Below are 21021 nucleotides of genomic sequence, written 5' to 3'. Positions count from 1 at the left end.
TTTAATTAAAGATCTTTATGCGTAATAAAAATACATAAATACAATGTTTGGAAAAGTTTTTGATAGAACGAAGCATGGGCTTTTGGCGTAATGGATAACGCGTCTGCCTTCGAAGCAGAAGGTTCCAGGTTCGAGTCCTGGCAAGCTCGGTATTAACATTTAAAGATGGTTATTAGAATATAACGGAAGGGAGGTTTATAATATTGCAATGCTTCAATAGCATCTAGATTAACCTCCATCAGGCTTGTGGCGATGTGCATAACGCGTCTGCCTACGGAGCAGAAGATTCTAGGTTCGAGTCCTGGCAAGCTCGGTATTAACATTTAAAGATGATTATTAGAATATAGCGGAAGGGAAATTTATAATATTGCAATGCTTCAATAGCATTTAGATTGACCTCCAACGGGCTTGTGGCGCAATGGATAACGCGTCTGCCAACGGAGCAGAAGATTCCAGGTTTGAGTCCTGGCAAGCTCGGTATTAACATTTAAAGATGATTATTAGAATATAACGCAAGGGAAATTTATAATATTGCAATGCTTCAATAGCATTTAGATAAACCTTCAACGGGCTTGTGGCGCAACGGATAACGCAGCTGCCTACGGAGCAAAAGATTCTAGGATCGAGTCCTGGCAAGCTCGGTGTTTACTTAAATTAAAGATCTTTTATGCGTCATAAAAATGCATAAATACAATGTTTGGAAAAGTTTTTGATAAAACGAAGCAAGGGCTTGTAGCGTAATGGTTAACGCGTCTGCCTTCGAAGCAGAAGATTCCAGGTTCGAGTCTTGGCAAGCTCGGTATTAACATTTAAGGATGACTATTAAAAAAAATAACGGAAGGGAAATTTATAATATTGCAATGCTTCAATAGCATTTAGATTAACTTCCAACGGGCTTGTGGCGCAATGAATAACGCGTCTGCCTACGGAGCAAAAGATTCTAGGTTCGAGTCCTGGCAAGCTCGGTGTTTATTATAATTAAAGATCTTTTATGCGTCATAAAAATGCATAAATGCAATGTTTGGAAAAGTTTTTGATAGAACGAAACAAGGGCTTGTGGCGTAAAAGATAACGCGTCTGCCTTCGAAGCAGAAGATTCCAGGTTCGAGTCCTGGCAAGCTCGGTATTAACATTTAAAGATTATTATTTGAATATAACAGAAGGGAAATTTATAATATTGCAATGCTTCAATAGCATTTAGATTAACCTTTAACGGGCTTGTGGCGCAATGGATAACGCGTCTGCCTACGGAGCAAAAGATTCTAGGTTCGAGTCATGGCAAGTTCGGTGTTTATTTTAATTAAAGATCTTTTATGCGTCATAAAAATGCATAAATACAATGTTTGGAAAGGTTTTTGATAGAACGAAACAAGGGCTTGTGGCGTAATGGATAACGCGTCTGCCTTCGAAGCAGAAGATTCCAGGTTTGAGTCCTGGCAAGCTCGGTATTAACATTTAAAGATGATTATTAGAATATAACGGAAGGGAAATTTATAATATTGCAATGCTTCAATAGCATTTAGATTAACCTCCAACGGGCTTGTGGCGCAATGGATAACGCGTCTGCCTACGGAGCAGAAGATTTAAGGTTCGAGTTCTGGGAAGCTCGGTATTAACATTTAAAGATGATTATTGGAATGTAACGGAAGGGAAATTTATAATATTGCAATGCTTCAATAGCATTTGGATTAACCTCCAACGGGCTTGTGGCGCAATGGATAACGCGTCTGCCTACGGAGCAGAAGATTCCAGTTCAGAGTCCTGGCAAGCTCGGTATTAACATTTAAAGATGACTATTAGAATATAACGGAAGGAAAATTTATAATATTGCAATGCTTCAATAGCATTTAAATAAACCTCCAACGGGCTTGTGGAGCAATGGATAACGCGTCTGCCGACGGAGCAAAAGGTTCTAGGTTCGAGTCCTGGCAAGCTCGGTGTTTATTTTAATTAAAGATCTTTTATGCGTCATAAAAATGCATAAATACAATGTTTGGAAAAGTTTTTGATAGAACGAAGCAAGGGCTTGTGGCGTAATGGATAACGCGTCTGCCTTCGAAGCAGAAGATTCCAGGTTCGAGTCCTGGCAAGCTCGGTATTAACATTTAAAGATGATTATTAGAATATAACGGAAGGGAAATTTATAATATTGCATTGCTTCAATAGCATTTAGATTAACCTCAAAGGGGCTTGTGGCGCAATGGATAACGCGTCTGCCTACGGAGCAGAAGATTCCAGTTCAGAGTCCTGGCAAGCTCGGTATTAACATTTAAAGATGACTATTAGAATATAACGGAAGGAAAATTTATAATATTGCAATGCTTCAATAGCATTTAAATAAACCTCCAACGGGCTTGTGGAGCAATGGATAACGCGTCTGCCGACGGAGCAAAAGGTTCTAGGTTCGAGTCCTGGCAAGCTCGGTGTTTATTTTAATTAAAGATCTTTTATGCGTCATAAAAATGCATAAATACAATGTTTGGAAAAGTTTTTGATAGAACGAAGCAAGGGCTTGTGGCGTAATGGATAACGCGTCTGCCTTCGAAGCAGAAGATTCCAGGTTCGAGTCCTGGCAAGCTCGGTATTAACATTTAAAGATGGTTATTAGAATATAACGGAAGGGAGGTTTATAATATTGCAATGCTTCAATAGCATCTAGATTAACCTCCATCAGGCTTGTGGCGATGTGCATAACGCGTCTGCCTACGGAGCAGAAGATTCTAGGTTCGAGTCCTGGCAAGCTCGGTATTAACATTTAAAGATGATTATTAGAATATAGCGGAAGGGAAATTTATAATATTGCAATGCTTCAATAGCATTTAGATTGACCTCCAACGGGCTTGTGGCGCAATGGATAACGCGTCTGCCAACGGAGCAGAAGATTCCAGGTTTGAGTCCTGGCAAGCTCGGTATTAACATTTAAAGATGATTATTAGAATATAACGCAAGGGAAATTTATAATATTGCAATGCTTCAATAGCATTTAGATAAACCTCCAACGGGCTTGTGGCGCAACGGATAACGCAGCTGCCTACGGAGCAAAAGATTCTAGGATCGAGTCCTGGCAAGCTCGGTGTTTACTTAAATTAAAGATCTTTTATGCGTCATAAAAATGCATAAATACAATGTTTGGAAAAGTTTTTGATAAAACGAAGCAAGGGCTTGTAGCGTAATGGTTAACGCGTCTGCCTTCGAAGCAGAAGATTCCAGGTTCGAGTCTTGGCAAGCTCGGTATTAACATTTAAGGATGACTATTAAAAAAAATAACGGAAGGGAAATTTATAATATTGCAATGCTTCAATAGCATTTAGATTAACTTCCAACGGGCTTGTGGCGCAATGAATAACGCGTCTGCCTACGGAGCAAAAGATTCTAGGTTCGAGTCCTGGCAAGCTCGGTGTTTATTATAATTAAAGATCTTTTATGCGTCATAAAAATGCATAAATGCAATGTTTGGAAAAGTTTTTGATAGAACGAAACAAGGGCTTGTGGCGTAAAAGATAACGCGTCTGCCTTCGAAGCAGAAGATTCCAGGTTCGAGTCCTGGCAAGCTCGGTATTAACATTTAAAGATTATTATTTGAATATAACAGAAGGGAAATTTATAATATTGCAATGCTTCAATAGCATTTAGATTAACCTTTAACGGGCTTGTGGCGCAATGGATAACGCGTCTGCCTACGGAGCAAAAGATTCTAGGTTCGAGTCATGGCAAGTTCGGTGTTTATTTTAATTAAAGATCTTTTATGCGTCATAAAAATGCATAAATACAATGTTTGGAAAGGTTTTTGATAGAACGAAACAAGGGCTTGTGGCGTAATGGATAACGCGTCTGCCTTCGAAGCAGAAGATTCCAGGTTTGAGTCCTGGCAAGCTCGGTATTAACATTTAAAGATGATTATTAGAATATAACGGAAGGGAAATTTATAATATTGCAATGCTTCAATAGCATTTAGATTAACCTCCAACGGGCTTGTGGCGCAATGGATAACGCGTCTGCCTACGGAGCAGAAGATTTAAGGTTCGAGTTCTGGGAAGCTCGGTATTAACATTTAAAGATGATTATTGGAATGTAACGGAAGGGAAATTTATAATATTGCAATGCTTCAATAGCATTTGGATTAACCTCCAACGGGCTTGTGGCGCAATGGATAACGCGTCTGCCTACGGAGCAGAAGATTCCAGTTCAGAGTCCTGGCAAGCTCGGTATTAACATTTAAAGATGACTATTAGAATATAACGGAAGGAAAATTTATAATATTGCAATGCTTCAATAGCATTTAAATAAACCTCCAACGGGCTTGTGGAGCAATGGATAACGCGTCTGCCGACGGAGCAAAAGGTTCTAGGTTCGAGTCCTGGCAAGCTCGGTGTTTATTTTAATTAAAGATCTTTTATGCGTCATAAAAATGCATAAATACAATGTTTGGAAAAGTTTTTGATAGAACGAAGCAAGGGCTTGTGGCGTAATGGATAACGCGTCTGCCTTCGAAGCAGAAGATTCCAGGTTCGAGTCCTGGCAAGCTCGGTATTAACATTTAAAGATGATTATTAGAATATAACGGAAGGGAAATTTATAATATTGCATTGCTTCAATAGCATTTAGATTAACCTCAAAGGGGCTTGTGGCGCAATGGATAACGCGTCTGCCTACGGAGCAGAAGATTCCAGGTTAAAGTCTTGGCAAGCTCGGTGTTTATTTAAATTAATGATCTTTTATGCGTCATAAAAATGCATAAATACAATGTTTGGAAATGTTTTTGATAGAACGAAGCAAGGGCTTGTGGCTTAATGGATAACGCGTCTGCCTTCGAAGCAGAAGATTCCAGGTTCGAGTCCCGGCAAGCTCGGTATTAACATTTAAAGATGATTTTTAGAATATAACGGAAGGGAAATTTATAATATTGCAATGCTTCAATAGCATTTAGATTAACCTCAAACGGGCTTGTGGCGCAATGGATAACGCGTCTGCCTACGGAGCAGAAGATTTAAGGTTCGAGTCCTGGCAAGCTCGGTATTAACATTTAAAGATGATTATTGGAATGTAACGGAAGGGAAATTTATAATATTGCAATGCTTCAATAGCATTTGGATTAACCTCCAACGGGCTTGTGGCGCAATGGATAACGCGTCTGCCTACGGAGCAGAAGGTTCCAGGTTCGAGTCCTGGCAAAGCTCGGTATTAACATTTAAAGATGATTATTGGAATGCAACGGAAGGGAAATTTATAATATTGCAATGCTTCAATAGCATTTGGATTAACCTCCAACGGGTTTGTGGCGCAATGGATAACGCGTCTGCCTACGGAGCAAAAGATTCTAGGTTCGAGTCATGGCAAGCTCGGTGTTTATTTTAATTAAAGATCTTTTATGCCTCATAAAAATGCATAAATACAATGTTTGGAATGGTTTTTGATAGATCGAAGCAAGGGCTTGTGGCGTAATGGATAAAGCGTCTGCCTTCAAAGCATAAGATTCCTGGTTCGAGTCCCGGCTAGCTCGGTATTAACATTAAAGATGATTTTTAGAATATAACGGAAGGAAAATTTATAATATTGCAATGCTTCAATAGCATTTAGATTAACCTCCAATGGGCTTGTGTCGCAATGGATAAAGCGTCTGCCTGCGGAGCAAAAGATTCTAGGTTCGAGTCATGGCAAGCTCGGTGTTTATTTTAATTAAAGATCTTTTATGCGTCATAAAAATGCATAAATACAATGTTTGGAAAAGTTTTTGATAGAACGAAGCATGGGCTTGTGGCGTAATGGATAACGCGTCTGCCTTCGAAGCAAAAGATTCCAGGTTCGAGTCCCGGCAAGCTCGGTATTAACATTTAAAGATGATTTTTAGAATATAACGGAAGGAAAATTTATAATATTGCAATGCTTCAATAGCATTTAAATAAACCTCCAACGGGCTTGTGGCGCAATGGATAACGCGTCTGCCTACGGAGCAAAAGATTCTAGGTTCGAGTCCTGGCAAGCTCGGTGTTTGTTTTAATTAAAGATCTTTTATGCGTCATAAAAATGCATAAATACAATGTTTGGAAAAGTTTTTGATAGAACGAAGCAAGGGCTTGTGGCGTAATGGATAACGCGTCTGCCTTCGAAGCAGAAAATTCCAGGTTCGAGTCCTGGCAAGCTCGGTATTAACATTTAAAGATGGTTATTAGAATATAACGGAAGGGAGGTTTATAATATTGCAATGCTTCAATAGCATCTAGATTAACCTCCATCAGGCTTGTGGCGATGTGCATAACGCGTCTGCCTACGGAGCAGAAGATTCTAGGTTCGAGTCCTGGCAAGCTCGGTATTAACATTTAAAGATGATTATTAGAATATAGCGGAAGGGAAATTTATAATATTGCAATGCTTCAATAGCATTTAGATTGACCTCCAACGGGCTTGTGGCGCAATGGATAACGCGTCTGCCAACGGAGCAGAAGATTCCAGGTTTGAGTCCTGGCAAGCTCGGTGTTTATTTTAATTTAAGATCTTTTATGCGTCATAAAAATGCATAAATACAATGTTTGGAAAGTTTTTTGATGAAACGAAGCAAGGGCTTGTGGCGTAATGGATAACGCGTCTGCCTTCGAAGGAGAAGATTTAAGGTTCGAGTCCTGGCAAGCTCGGTATTAACATTTAAAGATGATTATTAGAGTATAACGCAAGGGAAATTTATAATATTGCAATGCTTCAATAGCATTTAGATAAACCTCCAACGGGCTTGTGGAGCAACGGATAACGCAGCTGCCTACGGAGCAAAAGATTCTAGGATCGAGTCCTGGCAAGCTCGGTGTTTACTTAAATTAAAGATCTTTTATGCGTCATAAAAATGCATAAATACAATGTTTGGAAAAGTTTTTGATAAAACGAAGCAAGGGCTTGTAGCGTAATGGATAACGCGTCTGCCTTCGAAGCAGAAGATTCCAGGTTCGAGTCTTGGCAAGCTCGGTATTAACATTTAAAGATGACTATTAAAAAAATAACGGAAGGGAAATTTATAATATTGCAATGCTTCAATAGCATTTAGATTAACTTCCAACGGGCTTGTGGCGCAATGCATAACGCGTCTGCCTACGGAGCAAACGATTCTAGGTTCAAGTCCTGGCAAGCTCGGTGTTTATTATAATTAAAGATCTTTTATGCGTCATAAAAATGCATAAATACAATGTTTGGAAAAGTTTTTGATAGAACGAAACAAGGGCTTGTGGCGTAATGGATAACGCGTCTGCCTTCGAAGCAGAAGATTCCAGGTTCGAGTCCTGGCAAGCTCGATATTAACATTTAAAGATGATTATTTGAATATAACAGAAGGGAAATTTATAATATTGCAATGCTTCAATAGCATTTAGATTAACCTTTAACGGGCTTGTGGCGCAATGGATAACGCGTCTGCCTACGGAGCAAAAGATTCTAGGTTCGAGTCATGGCAAGCTCGGTGTTTATTTTAGTTAAAGATCTTTTATGCGTCATAAAAATGCATAAATACAATGTTTCGAAAAGTTTTTGATAGAACGAAGCAAGGGCTTGTGGCGTAATGGATAACGCGTCTGCCTTCGAAGCAGAAGATTCCAGTCTTGAGTCCTGGCAAGCTCGGTATTAACATTTAAAGATGAATATTAGAATATAACGGAAGGGAAATTTATAATATTGCAATGCTTCAATAGCATTTAGATTAACCTCCAACGGGCTTGTGGCGCAATGGATAACGCGTCTGCCTACGGAGCAGAAGATTTAAGGTTCGAGTTCTGGGAAGCTCGGTATTAACATTTAAAGATGATTATTGGAATGTAACGGAAGGGAAATTTATAATATTGCAATGCTTCAATTGCATTTGGATTAACCTCCAACGGGCTTGTGGCGCAATGGATAACGCGTCTCCCTTCGAAGCAGAAGATTCCAGGTTCGAGTCCTGGCAAGCTTGGTATTAACATTTAAAGATGATTATTGGAATGTAACGGAAGGAAAATTTATAATATTGCAATGATTCAATAGCATTTAGATTAACCTCCAGCGGGCTTGTGGCGCAATGGATAACGCGTCTGCCTACGGAGCAGAAGATTCCAGGTTCAAGTCTTGGCAAGCTCGGTGTTTATTTAAATTAATGATCTTTTATGCGTCATAAAAATGCATAAATACAATGTTTGGAAATGTTTTTGATAGAACGAAGCAAGGGCTTGTGGCTTAATGGATAACGCGTCTGCCTTCGAAGCAGAAGATTCCAGGTTCGAGTCCCGGCAAGCTCGGTATTAGAATTTAAAGATGATTTTTAGAATATAACGGAAGGAAAATTTATAATATTGCAATGCTTCAATAGCATTTAGATTAACCTCCAACGGGCTTGTGGCGCAACGGATAACGCAGCTGCCTACGGAGCAAAAGATTCTAGGATCGAGTCCTGGCAAGCTCGGTGTTTATTTTAATTAAAGATCTTTTATGCGTCATAAAAATGCATAAATACAATGTTTGGAAAAGTTTTTGATAGAACGAAGCAGCCCCTGCTTGTGGCGTAATGGATAACGCGTCTGCCTTCGAAGCAAAAGATTCCAGGTTCGAGTCCCGGCAAGCTCGGTATTAACATTTAAAGATGATTTTTAGAATATAACGGAAGGAAAATTTATAATATTGCAATGCTTCAATAGCATTTAAATAAACCTCCAACGGGCTTGTGGCGCAATGGATAACGCGTCTGCCTACGGAGCAAAAGATTCTAGGTTCGAGTCCTGGCAAGCTCGTTGTTTATTATAATTAAAGATCTTTTATGCGTCATAAAAATGCATAAATACAATGTTTGGAAAAGTTTTTGATAGAACGAAACAAGGGCTTGTGGCGTAATGGATAACGCGTCTGCCTTCGAAGCAGAAGATTCCAGGTTCGAGTCCTGGCAAGCTCGGTATTAACATTTAAAGATGATTATTTGGATATAACAGAAGGGAAATTTATAATATTGCAATGCTTCAATAGCATTTAGATTGACCTCCAACGGGCTTGTGGCGCAATGGATAACGCGTCTGCCAACGGAGCAGAAGATTCCAGGTTTGAGTCCTGGCAAGCTCGGTGTTTATTTTAATTTAAGATCTTTTATGCGTCATAAAAATGCATAAATACAATGTTTGGAAAGTTTTTTGATGAAACGAAGCAAGGGCTTGTGGCGTAATGGATAACGCGTCTGCCTTCGAAGGAGAAGATTTAAGGTTCGAGTCCTGGCAAGCTCGGTATTAACATTTAAAGATGATTATTAGAGTATAACGCAAGGGAAATTTATAATATTGCAATGCTTCAATAGCATTTAAATAAACCTCCAACGGGCTTGTGGCGCAATGGATAACGCGTCTGCCTACGGAGCAAAAGATTCTAGGTTCGAGTCCTGGCAAGCTCGGTGTTTATTATAATTAAAGATCTTTTATGCGTCATAAAAATGCATAAATACAATGTTTGGAAAAGTTTTTGATAGAACGAAACAAGGGCTTGTGGCGTAATGGATAACGCGTCTGCCTTCGAAGCAGAAGATTCCAGGTTCGAGTCCTGGCAAGCTCGGTATTAACATTTAAAGATGATTATTTGAATATAACAGAAGGGAAATTTATAATATTGCAATGCTTCAATAGCATTTAGATTGACCTCCAACGGGCTTGTGGCGCAAAGGATAACGCGTCTGCCAACGAAGCAGAAGATTCCAGGTTTGAGTCCTGGCAAGCTCGGTGTTTATTTTAATTTAAGATCTTTTATGCGTCATAAAAATGCATAAATACAATGTTTGGAAAGTTTTTTGATGAAACGAAGCAAGGGCTTGTGGCGTAATGGATAACGCGTCTGCCTTCGAAGGAGAAGATTTAAGGTTCGAGTCCTGGCAAGCTCGGTATTAACATTTAAAGATGATTATTAGAGTATAACGCAAGGGAAATTTATAATATTGCAATGCTTCAATAGCATTTAGATAAACCTCCAACGGGCTTGTGGAGCAACGGATAACGCAGCTGCCTACGGAGCAAAAGATTCTAGGATCGAGTCCTGGCAAGCTCGGTGTTTACTTAAATTAAAGATCTTTTATGCGTCATAAAAATGCATAAATACAATGTTTGGAAAAGTTTTTGATAAAACGAAGCAAGGGCTTGTAGCGTAATGGATAACGCGTCTGCCTTCGAAGCAGAAGATTCCAGGTTCGAGTCTTGGCAAGCTCGGTATTAACATTTAAAGATGACTATTAAAAAAATAACGGAAGGGAAATTTATAATATTGCAATGCTTCAATAGCATTTAGATTAACTTCCAACGGGCTTGTGGCGCAATGCATAACGCGTCTGCCTACGGAGCAAACGATTCTAGGTTCAAGTCCTGGCAAGCTCGGTGTTTATTATAATTAAAGATCTTTTATGCGTCATAAAAATGCATAAATACAATGTTTGGAAAAGTTTTTGATAGAACGAAACAAGGGCTTGTGGCGTAATGGATAACGCGTCTGCCTTCGAAGCAGAAGATTCCAGGTTCGAGTCCTGGCAAGCTTGGTATTAACATTTAAAGATGATTATTTGAATATAACAGAAGGGAAATTTATAATATTGCAATGCTTCAATAGCATTTAGATTAACCTTTAACGGGCTTGTGGCGCAATGGATAACGCGTCTGCCTACGGAGCAAAAGATTCTAGGTTCGAGTCATGGCAAGCTCGGTGTTTATTTTAATTAAAGATCTTTTATGCGTCATAAAAATGCATAAATACAATGTTTGGAAAAGTTTTTGATAGAACGAAGCAAGGGCTTGTGGCGTAATGGATAACGCGTCTGCCTTCGAAGCAGAAGATTCCAGTCTTGAGTCCTGGCAAGCTCGGTATTAACATTTAAAGATGATTATTAGAATATAACGGAAGGGAAATTTATAATATTGCAATGCTTCAATAGCATTTAGATTAACCTCCAACGGGCTTGTGGCGCAATGGATAACGCGTCTGCCTACGGAGCAGAAGATTTAAGGTTCGAGTTCTGGGAAGCTCGGTATTAACATTTAAAGATGATTATTGGAATGTAACGGAAGGGAAATTTATAATATTGCAATGCTTCAATTGCATTTGGATTAACCTCCAACGGGCTTGTGGCGCAATGGATAACGCGTCTCCCTTCGAAGCAGAAGATTCCAGGTTCGAGTCCTGGCAAGCTTGGTATTAACATTTAAAGATGATTATTGGAATGTAACGGAAGGAAAATTTATAATATTGCAATGATTCAATAGCATTTAGATTAACCTCCAGCGGGCTTGTGGCGCAATGGATAACGCGTCTGCCTACGGAGCAGAAGATTCCAGGTTCAAGTCTTGGCAAGCTCGGTGTTTATTTAAATTAATGATCTTTTATGCGTCATAAAAATGCATAAATACAATGTTTGGAAATGTTTTTGATAGAACGAAGCAAGGGCTTGTGGCTTAATGGATAACGCGTCTGCCTTCGAAGCAGAAGATTCCAGGTTCGAGTCCCGGCAAGCTCGGTATTAGAATTTAAAGATGATTTTTAGAATATAACGGAAGGAAAATTTATAATATTGCAATGCTTCAATAGCATTTAGATTAACCTCCAACGGGCTTGTGGCGCAACGGATAACGCAGCTGCCTACGGAGCAAAAGATTCTAGGATCGAGTCCTGGCAAGCTCGGTGTTTATTTTAATTAAAGATCTTTTATGCGTCATAAAAATGCATAAATACAATGTTTGGAAAAGTTTTTGATAGAACGAAGCAGCCCCTGCTTGTGGCGTAATGGATAACGCGTCTGCCTTCGAAGCAAAAGATTCCAGGTTCGAGTCCCGGCAAGCTCGGTATTAACATTTAAAGATGATTTTTAGAATATAACGGAAGGAAAATTTATAATATTGCAATGCTTCAATAGCATTTAAATAAACCTCCAACGGGCTTGTGGCGCAATGGATAACGCGTCTGCCTACGGAGCAAAAGATTCTAGGTTCGAGTCCTGGCAAGCTCGGTGTTTATTATAATTAAAGATCTTTTATGCGTCATAAAAATGCATAAATACAATGTTTGGAAAAGTTTTTGATAGAACGAAACAAGGGCTTGTGGCGTAATGGATAACGCGTCTGCCTTCGAAGCAGAAGATTCCAGGTTCGAGTCCTGGCAAGCTCGGTATTAACATTTAAAGATGATTATTTGAATATAACAGAAGGGAAATTTATAATATTGCAATGCTTCAATAGCATTTAGATTAACCTTTAACGGGCTTGTGGCGCAATGGATAACGCGTCTGCCTACGGAGCAAAAGATTCTAGGTTCGAGTCATGGCAAGCTCGGTGTTTATTTTAATTAAAGATCTTTTATGCGTCATAAAAATGCATAAATACAATGTTTGGAAAAGTTTTTGATAGAACGAAGCAAGGGCTTGTGGCGTAATGGATAACGCGTCTGCCTTCGAAGCAGAAGATTCCAGTCTTGAGTCCTGGCAAGCTCGGTATTAACATTTAAAGATGATTATTAGAATATAACGGAAGGGAAATTTATAATATTGCAATGCTTCAATAGCATTTAGATTAACCTCCAACGGGCTTGTGGCGCAATGGATAACGCGTCTGCCTACGGAGCAGAAGATTTAAGGTTCGAGTTCTGGGAAGCTCGGTATTAACATTTAAAGATGATTATTGGAATGTAACGGAAGGGAAATTTATAATATTGCAATGCTTCAATTGCATTTGGATTAACCTCCAACGGGCTTGTGGCGCAATGGATAACGCGTCTCCCTTCGAAGCAGAAGATTCCAGGTTCGAGTCCTGGCAAGCTCGGTATTAACATTTAAAGATGATTATTGGAATGTAACGGAAGGAAAATTTATAATATTGCAATGATTCAATAGCATTTAGATTAACCTCCAGCGGGCTTGTGGCGCAATAGATAACGCGTCTGCCTACGGAGCAGAAGATTCCAGGTTCAAGTCTTGGCAAGCTCGGTGTTTATTTAAATTAATGATCTTTTATGCGTCATAAAAATGCATAAATACAATGTTTGGAAATGTTTTTGATAGAACGAAGCAAGGGCTTGTGGCTAAATGGATAACGCGTCTGCCTTCGAAGCAGAAGATTCCAGGTTCGAGTCCCGGCAAGCTCGGTATTAGAATTTAAAGATGATTTTTAGAATATAACGGAAGGAAAATTTATAATATTGCAATGCTTCAATAGCATTTAGATTAACCTCCAACGGGCTTGTGGCGCAACGGATAACGCAGCTGCCTACGGAGCAAAAGATTCTAGGATCGAGTCCTGGCAAGCTCGGTGTTTATTTTAATTAAAGATCTTTTATGCGTCATAAAAATGCATAAATACAATGTTTGGAAAAGTTTTTGATAGAACGAAGCAGCCCCTGCTTGTGGCGTAATGGATAACGCGTCTGCCTTCGAAGCAAAAGATTCCAGGTTCGAGTCCCGGCAAGCTCGGTATTAACATTTAAAGATGATTTTTAGAATATAACGGAAGGAAAATTTATAATATTGCAATGCTTCAATAGCATTTAAATAAACCTCCAACGGGCTTGTGGCGCAATGGATAACGCGTCTGCCTACGGAGCAAAAGATTCTAGGTTCGAGTCCTGGCAAGCTCGGTGTTTGTTTTAATTAAAGATCTTTTATGCGTCATAAAAATGCATAAATACAATGTTTGGAAAGGTTTTTGATAGAACGAAGCAAGCGCTTGTGGCGTAATGGATAACGCGTCTGCCTTCGAAGCAGAAGATTCCAGGTTCGAGTCCTGGCAAGCTCGGTATTAACATTTAAAGATGATTTTTAGAATATAACGGAAGGGAAATTTATAATATTGCAATGCTTCAATAGCATTTGGATTAACCTCCAACGGGCTTGTGGCGCAATGGATAACGCGTCTGCCTACGGAGCAGAAGGTTCCAGGTTCGAGTCCTGGCAAAGCTCGGTATTAACATTTAAAGATGATTATTGGAATGTAACGGAAGGGAAATTTATAATATTGCAATAATTCAATAGCATTTGGATTAACCTCCAACGGGTTTGTGGCGCAATGGATAACGCGTCTGCCTACGGAGCAAAAGATTCTAGGTTCGAGTCATGGCAAGCTCGGTGTTTATTTTAATTAAAGATCTTTTATGCGTCATAAAAATGTATAAATACAATGTTTGGAAAAGTTTTTGATAGAACGAAGCAAGGGCTTGTGGCGTAATGGATAAAGCGTCTGCCTTCAAAGCATAAGATTCCTGGTTCGAGTCCCGGCTAGCTCGGTATTAACATTAAAGATGATTTTTAGAATATAACGGAAGGAAAATTTATAATATTGCAATGCTTCAATAGCATTTACATAAACCTCCAACGGGCTTGTGGCGCAATGGATAACGCGTCTGCCTACGGAGCAGAAGATTCCAGTTTCGAGTCCTGGCAAGGTCGGTATTAACATTTAAAGATGACTATTAGAATATAAGGGAAGGGAAATTTAAAATATTAAAATGCTTCAATAGCATTTAGATAAACCTCCAACGGGCTTGTGGCGCAATGGATAACGCGTCTGCCTACGGAGCAAAAGATTCTAGGTTCGAGTCCTGGCAAGCTCGGTGTTTATTTTAATTAAAGATCTTTTATGCGTCATAAAAATGCATAAATACAATGTTTGGAAAGGTTTTTGATAGAACGAAGCAAGGGCTTGTGGCGTAATGGATAACGCGTCTGCCTTCGAAGCAGAAGATTCCAGGTTCGATTCCTTGCAAGCTCGGTATTAACATTTAAAGATGATTATTAGAATATAACGGAAGGGAAATTTATAATATTGCAATGCTTCAATAGCATTTAGATTAACCTCCAACGGGCTTGTGGCGCAATGGATAACGCGTCTGCCTACGGAGCAGAAGATTTAAGGTTAGAGTCCTGGCAAGCTCGGTATTAACATTTAAAGATGATTATTGGAATGTAACGGAAGGGAAATTTATAATATTGCAATGCTTCAATAGCATTTGGATTAACCTCCAACGGGCTTGTGGCGCAATGGATAACGCGTCTGCCTACGGAGCAGAAGGTTCCAGGTTCGAGTCCTGGCAAAGCTCGGTATTAACATTTAAAGATGATTATTGGAATGTAACGGAAGGGAAATTTATAATATTGCAATAATTCAATAGCATTTGGATTAACCTCCAACGGGTTTGTGGCGCAATGGATAACGCGTCTGCCTACGGAGCAAAAGATTCTAGGTTCGAGTCATGGCAAGCTCGGTGTTTATTTTAATTAAAGATCTTTTATGCGTCATAAAAATGTATAAATACAATGTTTGGAAAAGTTTTTGATAGAACGAAGCAAGGGCTTGTGGCGTAATGGATAAAGCGTCTGCCTTCAAAGCATAAGATTCCTGGTTCGAGTCCCGGCTAGCTCGGTATTAACATTAAAGATGATTTTTAGAATATAACGGAAGGAAAATTTATAATATTGCAATGCTTCAATAGCATTTACATAAACCTCCAACGGGCTTGTGGCGCAATGGATAACGCGTCTGCCTACGGAGCAGAAGATTCCAGTTTCGAGTCCTGGGAAGCTCGGTATTAACATTTAAAGATGACTATTAGAATATAAGGGAAGGGAAATTTAAAATATTAAAATGCTTCAATAGCATTTAGATAAACCTCCAACGGGCTTGTGGCGCAATGGATAACGCGTCTGCCTACGGAGCAAAAGATTCTAGGTTCGAGTCCTGGCAAGCTCGGTGTTTATTTTAATTAAAGATCTTTTATGCGTCATAAAAATGCATAAATACAATGTTTGGAAAGGTTTTTGATAGAACGAAGCAAGGGCTTGTGGCGTAATGGATAACGCGTCTGCCTTCGAAGCAGAAGATTCCAGGTTCGATTCCTTGCAAGCTCGGTATTAACATTTAAAGATGATTATTAGAATATAACGGAAGGAAAATTTATAATATTGCAATGCTTCAATAGCATTTAGATTAACCTCCAACGGGCTTGTGGCGCAATGGATAACGCGTCTGCCTACGGAGCAGAAGATTTAAGGTTAGAGTCCTGGCAAGCTCGGTATTAACATTTAAAGATGATTATTGGAATGTAACGGAAGGGAAATTTATAATATTGCAATGCTTCAATAGCATTTGGATTAACCTCCAACGGGCTTGTGGCGCAATGGATAACGCGTCTGCCTACGGAGCAGAAGGTTCCAGGTTCGAGTCCTGGCAAAGCTCGGTATTAACATTTAAAGATGATTATTGGAATGTAACGGAAGGGAAATTTATAATATTGCAATAATTCAATAGCATTTGGATTAACCTCCAACGGGTTTGTGGCGCAATGGATAACGCGTCTGCGTACGGAGCAAAAGATTCTAGGTTCGAGTCATGGCAAGCTCGGTGTTTATTTTAATTAAAGATCTTTTATGCGTCATAAAAATGTATAAATACAATGTTTGGAAAAGTTTTTGATAGAACGAAGCAAGGGCTTGTGGCGTAATGGATAAAGCGTCTGCCTTCAAAGCATAAGATTCCTGGTTCGAGTCCCGGCTAGCTCGGTATTAACATTAAAGATGATTTTTAGAATATAACGGAAGGAAAATTTATAATATTGCAATGCTTCAATAGCATTTAAATAAACCTCCAACGGGCTTGTGGCGCAATGGATAACGCGTCTGCCTACGGAGCAGAAGATTTAAGGTTCGAGTTCTGGGAAGCTCGGTGTTTGTTTTAATTAAAGATCTTTTATGCGTCATAAAAATGCATAAATACAATGTTTGGAAAGGTTTTTGATAGAACGAAGCAAGCGCTTGTGGCGTAATGGATAACGCGTCTGCCTTCGAAGCAGAAGATTCCAGGTTCGAGTCCTGGCAAGCTCGGTATTAACATTTAAAGATGATTTTTAGAATATAACGGAAGGGAAATTTATAATATTGCAATGCTTCAATAGCATTTAGATTAACCTCAAACGGGCTTGTGGCGCAATGGATAACGCGTCTGCCTACGGAGCAGAAGATTTAAGGTTCGAGTCCTGGCAAGCTCGGTATTAACATTTAAAGATGATTATTGGAATGTAACGGAAGGGAAATTTATAATATTGCAATACTTCAATAGCATTTGGATTAACCTCCAACGGGCTTGTGGCGCAATGGATAACGCGTCTGCCTACGGAGCAGAAGGTTCCAGGTTCGAGTCCTGGCAAAGCTCGGTATTAACATTTAAAGATGATTATTGGAATGTAACGGAAGGGAAATTTATAATATTGCAATAATTCAATAGCATTTGGATTAACCTCCAACGGGTTTGTGGCGCAATGGATAACGCGTCTGCCTACGGAGCAAAAGATTCTAGGTTCGAGTCATGGCAAGCTCGGTGTTTATTTTAATTTAAGATCTTTTATGCGTCATAAAAATGTATAAATACAATGTTTGGAAAAGTTTTTGATAGAACGAAGCAAGGGCTTGTGGCGTAATGGATAAAGCGTCTGCCTTCAAAGCATAAGATTCCTGGTTCGAGTCCCGGCTAGCTCGGTATTAACATTAAAGATGATTTTTAGAATATAACGGAAGGAAAATTTATAATATTGCAATGCTTCAATAGCATTTACATAAACCTCCAACGGGCTTGTGGCGCAATGGATAACGCGTCTGCCTACGGAGCAGAAGATTCCAGGTTCGAGTCCTGGCAAGCTCGGTATTAACATTTAAAGATGACTATTAGAATATAAGGGAAGGGAAATTTAAAATATTAAAATGCTTCAATAGCATTTAGATAAACCTCCAACGGGCTTGTGGCGCAATGGATAACGCGTCTGCCTACGGAGCAAAAGATTCTAGGTTCGAGTCCTGGCAAGCTCGGTGTTTATTTTAATTAAAGATCTTTTATGCGTCATAAAAATGCATAAATACAATGTTTGGAAAGGTTTTTGATAGAACGAAGCAAGGGCTTGTGGCGTAATGGATAACACGCGCCTGCCTTCGAAGCAGAAGATTCCAGGTTCGATTCCTTGCAAGCTCGGTATTAACATTTAAAGATGATTATTAGAATATAACGGAAGGGAAATTTATAATATTGCAATGCTTCAATAGCATTTAGATTAACCTCCAACGGGCTTGTGGCGCAATGGATAACGCGTCTGCCTACGGAGCAGAAGATTTAAGGTTCGAGTTCTGAAAAGCTCGGTGTTTGTTTTAATTAAAGATCTTTTATGCGTCATAAAAATGCATAAATACAATGTTTGGAAAGGTTTTTGATAGAACGAAGCAAGGGCTTGTGGCGTAATGGATAACGCGTCTGCCTTCGAAGCAGAAGATTCCAGGTTCGAGTCCTGGCAAGCTCGGTATTAACATTTAAAGATGATTTTTAGAATATAACGGAAGGGAAATTTATAATATTGCAATGCTTCAATAGCATTTAGATTAACCTCAAACGGGCTTGTGGCGCAATGGATAACGCGTCTGCCTACGGAGCAGAAGATTTAAGGTTCGAGTCCTGGCAAGCTCGGTATTAACATTTAAAGATGATTATTGGAATGTAACGGAAGGGAAATTTATAATATTGCAATGCTTCAATAGCATTTGGATTAACCTCCAACGGGCTTGTGGCGCAATGGATAACGCGTCTGCCTACGGAGCAGAAGTTTCCAGGTTCGAGTCCTGGCAAAGCTCGGTATTAACATTTAAAGATGATTATTGGAATGTAACGGAAGGGAAATTTATAATATTGCAATAATTCAATAGCATTTGGATTAACCTCCAACGGGTTTGTGGCGCAATGGATAACGCGTCTGCCTACGGAGCAAAAGATTCTAGGTTCGAGTCATGGCAAGCTCGGTGTTTATTTTAATTAAAGATCTTTTATGCGTCATAAAAATGTATAAATACAATGTTTGGAAAAGTTTTTGATAGAACGAAGCAAGGGCTTGTGGCGTAATGGATAAAGCGTCTGCCTTCAAAGCATAAGATTCCTGGTTCGAGTCCCGGCTAGCTCGGTATTAACATTAAAGATGATTTTTAGAATATAACGGAAGGAAAATTTATAATATTGCAATGCTTCAATAGCATTTAAATAAACCTCCAACGGGCTTGTGGCGCAATGGATAACGCGTCTGCCTACGGAGCAGAAGATTCCAGGTTCGAGTCCTGGCAAGCTCGGTATTAACATTTAAAGATGACTATTAGAATATAACGGAAGGGAAATTTAAAATATTAAAATGCTTCAATAGCATTTAGATAAACCTCCAACGGGCTTGTGGCGCAATGGATAACGCGTCTGCCTACGGAGAAAAAGATTCTAGGTTCGAGTCCTGGCAAGCTCGGTGTTTATTTTAATTAAAGATCTTTTATGCGTCATAAAAATGCATAAATACAATGTTTGGAAAGGTTTTTGATAGAACGAAGCAAGGGCTTGTGGCGTAATGGATAACGCGTCTGCCTTCGAAGCAGAAGATTCCAGGTTCGATTCCTTGCAAGCTCGGTATTAACATTTAAAGATGATTATTAGAATATAACGGAAGGGAAATTTATAATATTGCAATGCTTCAATAGCATTTAGATTAACCTCCAACGGGCTTGTGGCGCAATGGATAACGCGTCTGCCTACGGAGCAGAAGATTTAAGGTTCGAGTCCTGGCAAGCTCGGTATTAACATTTAAAGATGATTATTGGAATGTAACGGAAGGGAAATTTATAATATTGCAATGCTTCAATAGCATTTGGATTAACCTCCAACGGGCTTGTGGCGCAATGGATAACGCGTCTGCCTACGGAGCAGAAGTTTCCAGGTTCGAGTCCTGGCAAAGCTCGGTATTAACATTTAAAGATGATTATTGGAATGTAACGGAAGGGAAATTTATAATATTGCAATAATTCAATAGCATTTGGATTAACCTCCAACGGGTTTGTGGCGCAATGGATAACGCGTCTGCCTACGGAGCAAAAGATTCTAGGTTCGAGTCATGGCAAGCTCGGTGTTTATTTTAATTAAAGATCTTTTATGCGTCATAAAAATGTATAAATACAATGTTTGGAAAAGTTTTTGATAGAACGAAGCAAGGGCTTGTGGCGTAATGGATAAAGCGTCTGCCTTCAAAGCATAAGATTCCTGGTTCGAGTCCCGGCTAGCTCGGTATTAACATTAAAGATGATTTTTAGAATATAACGGAAGGAAAATTTATAATATTGCAATGCTTCAATAGCATTTAAATAAACCTCCAACGGGCTTGTGGCGCAATGGATAACGCGTCTGCCTACGGAGCAGAAGATTCCAGGTTCGAGTCCTGGCAAGCTCGGTATTAACATTTAAAGATGACTATTAGAATATAACGGAAGGGAAATTTAAAATATTAAAATGCTTCAATAGCATTTAGATAAACCTCCAACGGGCTTGTGGCGCAATGGATAACGCGTCTGCCTACGGAGCAAAAGATTCTAGGTTCGAGTCCTGGCAAGCTCGGTGTTTATTTTAATTAAAGATCTTTTATGCGTCATAAAAATGCATAAATACAATGTTTGGAAAGGTTTTTGATAGAACGAAGCAAGGGCTTGTGGCGTAATGGATAACGCGTCTGCCTTCGAAGCAGAAGATTCCAGGTTCGATTCCTTGCAAGCTCGGTATTAACATTTAAAGATGATTATTAGAATATAACGGAAGGGAAATTTATAATATTGCAATGCTTCAATAGCATTTAGATTAACCTCCAACGGGCTTGTGGCGCAATGGATAACGCGTCTGCCTACGGAGCAGAAGATTTAAGGTTCGAGTTCTGGGAAGCTCGGTATTAACATTTAAAGATGATTATTGGAATGTAACGGAAGGGAAATTTATAATATTGCAATGCTTCAATAGCATTTGGATTAACCTCCAACGGGCTTGTGGCGCAATGGATAACGCGTCTGCCTACGGAGCAGAAGATTCCAGTTCAGAGTCCTGGCAAGCTCGGTATTAACATGTAAAGATGACTATTAGAATATAACGGAAGGAAAATTTATAATATTGCAATGCTTCAATAGCATTTAAATAAACCTCCAACCGGCTTGTGGAGCAATGGATAACGCGTCTGCCGACGGAGCAAAAGATT

General features: G+C 39.4%; 48 non-coding genes across 48 annotated transcripts; all 48 read left to right on the top strand.

Moving 5' to 3' along the window:
- Window positions 1–76: 76 nt before the first annotated feature.
- On the top strand, window positions 77–149 carry TRNAR-UCG (transfer RNA arginine (anticodon UCG)). Its single transcript has one exon. It is a non-coding gene; the product is annotated as a tRNA-Arg (tRNA).
- A 577-nt stretch (window positions 150–726) lies between these two features.
- TRNAR-UCG (transfer RNA arginine (anticodon UCG)) lies at window positions 727–799 on the top strand. Its single transcript has one exon. It is a non-coding gene; the product is annotated as a tRNA-Arg (tRNA).
- A 251-nt stretch (window positions 800–1050) lies between these two features.
- TRNAR-UCG (transfer RNA arginine (anticodon UCG)) lies at window positions 1051–1123 on the top strand. Its single transcript has one exon. It is a non-coding gene; the product is annotated as a tRNA-Arg (tRNA).
- A 249-nt stretch (window positions 1124–1372) lies between these two features.
- TRNAR-UCG (transfer RNA arginine (anticodon UCG)) lies at window positions 1373–1445 on the top strand. Its single transcript has one exon. It is a non-coding gene; the product is annotated as a tRNA-Arg (tRNA).
- Window positions 1446–2022: 577 nt separating this feature from the next.
- On the top strand, window positions 2023–2095 carry TRNAR-UCG (transfer RNA arginine (anticodon UCG)). The gene has a single exon. It is a non-coding gene; the product is annotated as a tRNA-Arg (tRNA).
- A 413-nt stretch (window positions 2096–2508) lies between these two features.
- Window positions 2509–2581, top strand: TRNAR-UCG (transfer RNA arginine (anticodon UCG)). Its single transcript has one exon. It is a non-coding gene; the product is annotated as a tRNA-Arg (tRNA).
- Window positions 2582–3158: 577 nt separating this feature from the next.
- Window positions 3159–3231, top strand: TRNAR-UCG (transfer RNA arginine (anticodon UCG)). The gene has a single exon. It is a non-coding gene; the product is annotated as a tRNA-Arg (tRNA).
- Window positions 3232–3482: 251 nt separating this feature from the next.
- On the top strand, window positions 3483–3555 carry TRNAR-UCG (transfer RNA arginine (anticodon UCG)). Its single transcript has one exon. It is a non-coding gene; the product is annotated as a tRNA-Arg (tRNA).
- Window positions 3556–3804: 249 nt separating this feature from the next.
- On the top strand, window positions 3805–3877 carry TRNAR-UCG (transfer RNA arginine (anticodon UCG)). Its single transcript has one exon. It is a non-coding gene; the product is annotated as a tRNA-Arg (tRNA).
- Window positions 3878–4454: 577 nt separating this feature from the next.
- On the top strand, window positions 4455–4527 carry TRNAR-UCG (transfer RNA arginine (anticodon UCG)). The gene has a single exon. It is a non-coding gene; the product is annotated as a tRNA-Arg (tRNA).
- A 577-nt stretch (window positions 4528–5104) lies between these two features.
- TRNAR-ACG (transfer RNA arginine (anticodon ACG)) lies at window positions 5105–5178 on the top strand. The gene has a single exon. It is a non-coding gene; the product is annotated as a tRNA-Arg (tRNA).
- Window positions 5179–5748: 570 nt separating this feature from the next.
- On the top strand, window positions 5749–5821 carry TRNAR-UCG (transfer RNA arginine (anticodon UCG)). Its single transcript has one exon. It is a non-coding gene; the product is annotated as a tRNA-Arg (tRNA).
- A 91-nt stretch (window positions 5822–5912) lies between these two features.
- TRNAR-ACG (transfer RNA arginine (anticodon ACG)) lies at window positions 5913–5985 on the top strand. The gene has a single exon. It is a non-coding gene; the product is annotated as a tRNA-Arg (tRNA).
- Window positions 5986–6070: 85 nt separating this feature from the next.
- TRNAR-UCG (transfer RNA arginine (anticodon UCG)) lies at window positions 6071–6143 on the top strand. The gene has a single exon. It is a non-coding gene; the product is annotated as a tRNA-Arg (tRNA).
- A 735-nt stretch (window positions 6144–6878) lies between these two features.
- On the top strand, window positions 6879–6951 carry TRNAR-UCG (transfer RNA arginine (anticodon UCG)). The gene has a single exon. It is a non-coding gene; the product is annotated as a tRNA-Arg (tRNA).
- A 250-nt stretch (window positions 6952–7201) lies between these two features.
- TRNAR-UCG (transfer RNA arginine (anticodon UCG)) lies at window positions 7202–7274 on the top strand. The gene has a single exon. It is a non-coding gene; the product is annotated as a tRNA-Arg (tRNA).
- Window positions 7275–8015: 741 nt separating this feature from the next.
- Window positions 8016–8088, top strand: TRNAR-ACG (transfer RNA arginine (anticodon ACG)). The gene has a single exon. It is a non-coding gene; the product is annotated as a tRNA-Arg (tRNA).
- Window positions 8089–8662: 574 nt separating this feature from the next.
- TRNAR-ACG (transfer RNA arginine (anticodon ACG)) lies at window positions 8663–8735 on the top strand. The gene has a single exon. It is a non-coding gene; the product is annotated as a tRNA-Arg (tRNA).
- Window positions 8736–8820: 85 nt separating this feature from the next.
- On the top strand, window positions 8821–8893 carry TRNAR-UCG (transfer RNA arginine (anticodon UCG)). Its single transcript has one exon. It is a non-coding gene; the product is annotated as a tRNA-Arg (tRNA).
- Window positions 8894–9306: 413 nt separating this feature from the next.
- Window positions 9307–9379, top strand: TRNAR-ACG (transfer RNA arginine (anticodon ACG)). Its single transcript has one exon. It is a non-coding gene; the product is annotated as a tRNA-Arg (tRNA).
- Window positions 9380–9464: 85 nt separating this feature from the next.
- Window positions 9465–9537, top strand: TRNAR-UCG (transfer RNA arginine (anticodon UCG)). Its single transcript has one exon. It is a non-coding gene; the product is annotated as a tRNA-Arg (tRNA).
- A 571-nt stretch (window positions 9538–10108) lies between these two features.
- Window positions 10109–10181, top strand: TRNAR-UCG (transfer RNA arginine (anticodon UCG)). The gene has a single exon. It is a non-coding gene; the product is annotated as a tRNA-Arg (tRNA).
- A 250-nt stretch (window positions 10182–10431) lies between these two features.
- On the top strand, window positions 10432–10504 carry TRNAR-UCG (transfer RNA arginine (anticodon UCG)). The gene has a single exon. It is a non-coding gene; the product is annotated as a tRNA-Arg (tRNA).
- Window positions 10505–11245: 741 nt separating this feature from the next.
- On the top strand, window positions 11246–11318 carry TRNAR-ACG (transfer RNA arginine (anticodon ACG)). The gene has a single exon. It is a non-coding gene; the product is annotated as a tRNA-Arg (tRNA).
- A 574-nt stretch (window positions 11319–11892) lies between these two features.
- On the top strand, window positions 11893–11965 carry TRNAR-ACG (transfer RNA arginine (anticodon ACG)). Its single transcript has one exon. It is a non-coding gene; the product is annotated as a tRNA-Arg (tRNA).
- An 85-nt stretch (window positions 11966–12050) lies between these two features.
- TRNAR-UCG (transfer RNA arginine (anticodon UCG)) lies at window positions 12051–12123 on the top strand. The gene has a single exon. It is a non-coding gene; the product is annotated as a tRNA-Arg (tRNA).
- Window positions 12124–12700: 577 nt separating this feature from the next.
- On the top strand, window positions 12701–12773 carry TRNAR-UCG (transfer RNA arginine (anticodon UCG)). Its single transcript has one exon. It is a non-coding gene; the product is annotated as a tRNA-Arg (tRNA).
- Window positions 12774–13511: 738 nt separating this feature from the next.
- TRNAR-ACG (transfer RNA arginine (anticodon ACG)) lies at window positions 13512–13584 on the top strand. The gene has a single exon. It is a non-coding gene; the product is annotated as a tRNA-Arg (tRNA).
- Window positions 13585–13669: 85 nt separating this feature from the next.
- TRNAR-UCG (transfer RNA arginine (anticodon UCG)) lies at window positions 13670–13742 on the top strand. Its single transcript has one exon. It is a non-coding gene; the product is annotated as a tRNA-Arg (tRNA).
- A 91-nt stretch (window positions 13743–13833) lies between these two features.
- TRNAR-ACG (transfer RNA arginine (anticodon ACG)) lies at window positions 13834–13907 on the top strand. The gene has a single exon. It is a non-coding gene; the product is annotated as a tRNA-Arg (tRNA).
- A 576-nt stretch (window positions 13908–14483) lies between these two features.
- On the top strand, window positions 14484–14556 carry TRNAR-ACG (transfer RNA arginine (anticodon ACG)). The gene has a single exon. It is a non-coding gene; the product is annotated as a tRNA-Arg (tRNA).
- An 85-nt stretch (window positions 14557–14641) lies between these two features.
- Window positions 14642–14714, top strand: TRNAR-UCG (transfer RNA arginine (anticodon UCG)). The gene has a single exon. It is a non-coding gene; the product is annotated as a tRNA-Arg (tRNA).
- A 255-nt stretch (window positions 14715–14969) lies between these two features.
- Window positions 14970–15043, top strand: TRNAR-ACG (transfer RNA arginine (anticodon ACG)). The gene has a single exon. It is a non-coding gene; the product is annotated as a tRNA-Arg (tRNA).
- Window positions 15044–15619: 576 nt separating this feature from the next.
- On the top strand, window positions 15620–15692 carry TRNAR-ACG (transfer RNA arginine (anticodon ACG)). The gene has a single exon. It is a non-coding gene; the product is annotated as a tRNA-Arg (tRNA).
- An 85-nt stretch (window positions 15693–15777) lies between these two features.
- On the top strand, window positions 15778–15850 carry TRNAR-UCG (transfer RNA arginine (anticodon UCG)). Its single transcript has one exon. It is a non-coding gene; the product is annotated as a tRNA-Arg (tRNA).
- A 255-nt stretch (window positions 15851–16105) lies between these two features.
- Window positions 16106–16179, top strand: TRNAR-ACG (transfer RNA arginine (anticodon ACG)). Its single transcript has one exon. It is a non-coding gene; the product is annotated as a tRNA-Arg (tRNA).
- Window positions 16180–16749: 570 nt separating this feature from the next.
- On the top strand, window positions 16750–16822 carry TRNAR-UCG (transfer RNA arginine (anticodon UCG)). The gene has a single exon. It is a non-coding gene; the product is annotated as a tRNA-Arg (tRNA).
- A 255-nt stretch (window positions 16823–17077) lies between these two features.
- Window positions 17078–17151, top strand: TRNAR-ACG (transfer RNA arginine (anticodon ACG)). Its single transcript has one exon. It is a non-coding gene; the product is annotated as a tRNA-Arg (tRNA).
- A 412-nt stretch (window positions 17152–17563) lies between these two features.
- On the top strand, window positions 17564–17636 carry TRNAR-ACG (transfer RNA arginine (anticodon ACG)). Its single transcript has one exon. It is a non-coding gene; the product is annotated as a tRNA-Arg (tRNA).
- A 91-nt stretch (window positions 17637–17727) lies between these two features.
- TRNAR-ACG (transfer RNA arginine (anticodon ACG)) lies at window positions 17728–17800 on the top strand. The gene has a single exon. It is a non-coding gene; the product is annotated as a tRNA-Arg (tRNA).
- A 409-nt stretch (window positions 17801–18209) lies between these two features.
- TRNAR-UCG (transfer RNA arginine (anticodon UCG)) lies at window positions 18210–18282 on the top strand. Its single transcript has one exon. It is a non-coding gene; the product is annotated as a tRNA-Arg (tRNA).
- Window positions 18283–18537: 255 nt separating this feature from the next.
- On the top strand, window positions 18538–18611 carry TRNAR-ACG (transfer RNA arginine (anticodon ACG)). The gene has a single exon. It is a non-coding gene; the product is annotated as a tRNA-Arg (tRNA).
- Window positions 18612–19023: 412 nt separating this feature from the next.
- TRNAR-ACG (transfer RNA arginine (anticodon ACG)) lies at window positions 19024–19096 on the top strand. The gene has a single exon. It is a non-coding gene; the product is annotated as a tRNA-Arg (tRNA).
- Window positions 19097–19345: 249 nt separating this feature from the next.
- On the top strand, window positions 19346–19418 carry TRNAR-UCG (transfer RNA arginine (anticodon UCG)). Its single transcript has one exon. It is a non-coding gene; the product is annotated as a tRNA-Arg (tRNA).
- A 255-nt stretch (window positions 19419–19673) lies between these two features.
- TRNAR-ACG (transfer RNA arginine (anticodon ACG)) lies at window positions 19674–19747 on the top strand. Its single transcript has one exon. It is a non-coding gene; the product is annotated as a tRNA-Arg (tRNA).
- A 412-nt stretch (window positions 19748–20159) lies between these two features.
- TRNAR-ACG (transfer RNA arginine (anticodon ACG)) lies at window positions 20160–20232 on the top strand. Its single transcript has one exon. It is a non-coding gene; the product is annotated as a tRNA-Arg (tRNA).
- A 91-nt stretch (window positions 20233–20323) lies between these two features.
- Window positions 20324–20396, top strand: TRNAR-ACG (transfer RNA arginine (anticodon ACG)). The gene has a single exon. It is a non-coding gene; the product is annotated as a tRNA-Arg (tRNA).
- Window positions 20397–20481: 85 nt separating this feature from the next.
- Window positions 20482–20554, top strand: TRNAR-UCG (transfer RNA arginine (anticodon UCG)). Its single transcript has one exon. It is a non-coding gene; the product is annotated as a tRNA-Arg (tRNA).
- Window positions 20555–21021: the final 467 nt, after the last annotated feature.

Source organism: Phalangium opilio, unplaced genomic scaffold (assembly GCF_054372755.1).
Source record: "Phalangium opilio isolate 3A_F unplaced genomic scaffold, DU_Popi_V2 ptg000098l_1, whole genome shotgun sequence".
Classification (NCBI taxonomy): Eukaryota; Metazoa; Arthropoda; class Arachnida; order Opiliones; family Phalangiidae; genus Phalangium; species Phalangium opilio.
Note: the sequence above shows the minus strand (reverse complement) of the source record. Positions and strands in the feature narration are given on the sequence as shown.